Consider the following 5,380-nt stretch of genomic DNA (forward strand, 5'->3'; position numbering starts at 1 on the left):
TCTCCTGGGATTACAACTGATTACCAGGCAACAGAGGTCAGTTCCTCTGGCGGAAATGTCTGCTTTGGAAAGTGGATTCTGTGGCACCGTACCCCACCGAGGTTCCCCTCCCCAAACCCCGCCGTCTTCAGGCTCCAGCCCCCAAATCTCAAGGAATTTCCAAACCCCGGGCTGGCAACCCTATGTGGAGCTGTGATTTTTCTTTTCCTGGTTTTTAATTTATTTAATCCTTTACCTGGAAGTCAGGATTTTCCAGGGCAGGGAGGACCATTTTTAAAGGACTGTGGTCAGTGGGAAAGGTGGCATGGAAAGACTTAAAGAAACAAATAAATGGGGGCATTTGATGATGTGTCCTTGGGGGCAGAAGTGAATTACAGGTGAAGAACCACTCCCTTCGATTCTAGCTGTGAACTTTTTTCCCTTAATTATTATTTTTAAGTCTTCATCCTTCTGTAAAATGGTCCGTACGGAGTAATTTTCTCACTTTCCCTGGTTCTGGTTCTTAAATTTTTATGTTGCAAGTTGATTAATTTTTCATTATGGCCGTGCTCTTTTTATAGCTGCGTGGTCACGTTTCTCATATTGGATATTTATTGTCTTAATTGTTATTATGACTCCCCCCCGCCCCCATAAGCTGCCACGGAAGTTCATGGACTAGAACTCTGGGGTATAAATATTCTGGCAAGGCAGTCCTAAGGGGGGTTACCCCTTTCTAAACCCATTACTTCCATGGCCGGTAGGTCTGCGTAGGACAGCACTGTAAACAAGATCTTTCCCATGGTTTGGACAGCGTGCTTCCCCAAGCAATAAGAAGTCTCACGCTTCCTTTTTTCCAACATCTCATCCATTGCAAAGAGAGCCCAGTGGAATGAGCCCCGGCTTCAATGCACATGTCTGCTCTTGGTACCAGTGATGGATCTAGCCACACAGCCATTTTTATTTCATTATTTATTTAAGACTATGGATGTCCCCCTTTCTGTTTTTTTTTAATATTTATTTTTTAAATTGTTTTACACAAATTTTACATATTATCTTTTAACCATGCGTTTTCATAATAGTTTTTTTCCCTCCCCCCTCCCCCTCCCCCCTATGCTATCCCGGTGCTTTAGTCCTATATTCCCAGCCACGGGCACAAAGTCCGAATCTTGCTCTGAATGTCTTTTCTTCCTTCTGTCGGTATCCATTCCAGGTAGGTCTTCCATTTCATCGTGACCTCCATAGTCTTGTCTTTCCATGTGGCCTTACGTTTCAGCTTTTCAATTATGTCGGACTGTATGAGATCAAACAAATAATTATGCCAGATTTCTACTGTCCATTTACCTGGCCGTGGATCTAGAAGCCCCTGATCTCTTTGATGCCATATTGGGGGGGGGAACCCATAGAATGTTAACTGGAGCAATCATCAAGCTGTCCATTTAAAATTCCTTTAGAAACTCCAGCAAGCCGTAAAACGGCAGCCAGCCAGAGCAATAGAACAAACAAGAGCTACAAAACAGAATTTAATTAAAAAGAGCTTTCTAAAGAATGCACTCGATAAAAATAAACAAACTCCAAAAGTCAAGGGATAAAAACTTCTAGAATAGAACAGAGTTCAGGTGGGTCGCCGTGTTGGTCTGAAGCAACAGAGCAAAGCTTGGGCCCAGCGGCACCTTTAAGACCAACAAAGGCCCCGTCCACACGAGAGGATTAGGGCCGGGAGAGGGGCGGATCGGGGGCGGATCGGGGGCGGAGCAAACGGGCGCGATCCCACCGCAACATCTGGGAAGCATTGCGTGCCCGTCCCCGATCCGGCCCTTCCGGCGATAATCCGCACCAAAAAAGAACCACCTACCTAGGTGGTTCCTTCCGAAGGGCCGCAGCAACGCCGGCCGTGGGATCGCCGGCGCGTTCTTCCACCGGCGCATCCCCAGATCCTTGCCGAACTGCGCATGCTCCGACATGCGCAGTTCAGCAGACTTCCGTGGCTTTCTCCCCGTCTCCGCGGCATCTGATCGTGCCGGGGAGCAAATGCACAGCGGCTCACGGGATCGGTATGATCCCGCCGCCACGTGCCTATTTAGATGCGGCTTTTAAAAGCCGCACTTTGGCCATCCCTTTCTTCCCTCATGTGGCAGGGGCCAAAGTTTAATTCTGGGTATAAGCTTTCATGTGCATGCACAGTTCTTCAGATAGATTTAGGTGGGTGTCGTGGCCCAGCTGGTCTTGCAGGCTCCAAGTTCTTCAGATAGATTCAGGTGGGTGTCGTGGCCCAGCTGGTCTTGCAGGCTCCAAGTCCAGGTCACACAGGCAGAAGCAAGTCAAAGGAATGTTCACAGCATAGTCCAAACAGTCCAAGGTCAGTTGTTACAGCCAGAGAGAGTCCAAAAGCAGAGTCAAGCCAGTCCAAGAGCCACAGGAGTAGAGCAGAGTCAGGAGTTGTGGTCGCAGGATTCAATGTGAGGTGACGTATTGCTTCCACAAGTTGGCAACAGCTCTCACCCAGCTTTATGTAGCTTTTCCCTAATTAGTCTTTATCTGCAGCTGGCAAGTTAGCAGGGCTCCTGTAATGACTCATCTTGTAACTGTCGACGGGTCATTAATCTTTTACTCTGTCTGCCGTTCTTGCAATTGCCTTCTGATCTTAGCCCTTCTTTTTTCTATGAGCAGGGGGGGAGGAGAGAATCTGGGGGAGTCGTGGGTGCCTTTGGAGGTACTTGCTCCCTGACTTCAGCCGGCTCAGTATTATCTGACTGGAGTTCCTGAGTGTCCTCTACTCTGAAGTCCTCTCTCGCCACGCTGGACCCAGGCTCGACTTCTGAGGAGTCCTTGTGTCAGGAGGCGAGGCCAGGGCTCACCCCTTGGAGCAACCCCGGGGAAGAGAAGAAGGCAGGTGGATGGGCCAATGCAAGCCGGCGAGTGACAAAGGAGCCAGCCGCGGCCAGTTGCAATCAGGACGAAGGAGACCCGACCCAGAGACGTCTCCACCACCCCGAGGTGTCCCAGCAGCCCAAGGAGGGACAACAGGCTGAGCTCAACTATGGCCTCTCCGCAGAGGAGACTGGGGAGGAGAGGGGTGGAAGGATGGGTGGGGTTGCGTGGGAGGCCCCTTGGCTTGCCTGCTATAGGGTGGAGCGAGGCTTAGAAGGGAATAAAGAGGAGGGCGTGGAACATAACTGATGATGCTACGCCAAGGATGCTGGTGCGAGTGGGGAACAAGCAGTGAAGAGGGAAGAGGCTGAGGACCCCGAGGTAGCCAGGGAGATAAAGAGAGAAAGACCGGCATCCCAGATGCCAAGGGGACGACGCCCAGCCTCGACCTAACACTTGCCCCGAGCCTCATCCTTGAAGGGGTTCACTCTGTGAAGTAACGGGGTAGCCACCCGCTAGTCTGAGGGAGTGTCTCGCCCAGCCTTGCCTTTCCCAGCTGAAAAGACACGCTCTACCCTCACCCTGTGGGAACGGAGTCCTGAGCCTCTGACATCTTACTCACCCTGAGCTCCAGTTGCCAGTCAGACTGGTCCTCACCAAGGCTGGGCTCAGGCCGCAAGAGAGAGTCTGGCAACAACTCAGGCTGAGTTGGTCTGAAGCAGCAGAACAAAGTTTGAGTTCCATGGTACCTGTAAGACCAACAAAGCTTTCGTATGCATGCACACTGCTTCAGGTATGTATGTATGTATGTAGCAGGGCTCTTTTTGTAGAAAAAGCCCAGCAGGAACTCATTAGCATATTAGGCCACACCCCTGACAACACAGCTCATTAGCACATTAGGCCGCACCCCCATGTTACCAGAAGTGTGGTTATCCAGCCACACCCACCTTTTGCTTGTTATTCTGTTTACCTTGTTTGTTGTCAAAACCCAGGGCTTTTTTTGTAGCAGGAACTCCTTTGCATGTTAGGCCACACACCCTTAATGTAGCCAGTCCTAATGCGTTTCTGCTGTTGGGTGTGGCCTATTAGGCTAATGGGTTCCTGCTCGGCGTGGCCAACTTGGGAGCCAGCCGGAATGCCGTTCCTGTGCGTTCCTGCCCAAAAATAGCCATGTATGTATGTATGTATGTATGTATCTGAAGAAGTGCGTGCACAATGAAGCTTATACCCAGAATTAAACTTTGTTGGTCTTAAAGATGCCAGCGGACTCAAAGTTAGAACAGACCTCCGTTCACTTCCAAGGCCAGACTTTTTAACAGGCTTTTGGCCCAAAACAAAACACCTGTCAAGCTGTCAGCTTCTGCTGTCTTTGGGGGAAAGACTCAGTAGTCCAGGAAAGAAATCCAGAAAAGAAACTATTGCTAGGGTCGCCAGCATGCAGGTGGGGCCTGGAGATCTCCTGCTATTACAATTGATCTCCAGATGACAGAGATCAGTTCCCCTGGAGGAAATGGCTACTCTGTAGGGTAGACTCTATGGCATTGTACCTTGCTGAGGTCCCTCTCCTCCCCAGACTCTACCCACCAAATCTCCAGGTCTTCCACCACCCAGACCTGGCAGCCCTAGCTATTGCTGATCCTGACTTTGGCACATGGCCACTTCATCTACTTTTGTTGAAAAAGCTGCCCGGAAAACAGATCCTGACAGGTAATTTCAGTTTCTCGCAAATGCTACATGTCAGGCTTTTCTTATTGTTTGACGAAGAAAGCCGATAGTTTTCACAGACGAGACATTCATCAAATAGCCCTTTCTGACAACTGGCCCTGCTCTAAGGTAGCTTTCTTTTGTTTTCCTGTTCCTGAAGCAAGGATGCTATTGGACCAGTTAGACAATCCTGACAGGTAGCAATTTCAGACAGACCGCCTGACCAATGATAGCAAAAGCAGGAAGGGTTGATGTTGTTGGAAAAACTGGCAAAAATACTTAGATATTCAGAGTTTGCAATGGATCTTTGCTTCACTGGAGAGGAGGCATTTCTTTCTGCGTAGAAATATTTATTTCTAAGGGAAGGGTACGCAGGAAAAGCTACAAAACAACAGACCTAAGGCTACATCTCTACAGCGACAGAACAGACCGACCACACGGTCTCTCAATAACAACTGTAATGGAGATTCTTCTTCTTCTTGACCCCTAGAAGGAAATCACCTGAATGCATTAACCAATGATCGTGAGTAAACAGACTTCGGTTTCCCCGTATTTGTTCCCATTGGTTCTGAGCCAGGTTTCCCTTCCAGGTCAGTCTAAACCAGTGATGGCAAACCTTTTAGAGACCAAGTGCCCAGACTGCAACCCAAAACCCACTTATTTATCGCAAAGTGCCAACATGGCAATTTAACCTGAATACTGAGGTTTTACTTTAGAAAAAACAACTCATACATTAACTTAAGATGATCCAAACAAAGCAAGGAAAGCAATCCCAAATGCTTTCATTTACTTAAAATTATTTGGCAGAGAATTCGACACTTTAATGATG

The sequence above is a fragment of the Gekko japonicus genome, unplaced genomic scaffold (genome assembly GCF_001447785.1).
Source record: "Gekko japonicus isolate JY-2015 unplaced genomic scaffold, Gekko_japonicus_V1.1 scaffold2194, whole genome shotgun sequence".
NCBI classification, from domain to species: domain Eukaryota; kingdom Metazoa; phylum Chordata; class Lepidosauria; order Squamata; family Gekkonidae; genus Gekko; species Gekko japonicus.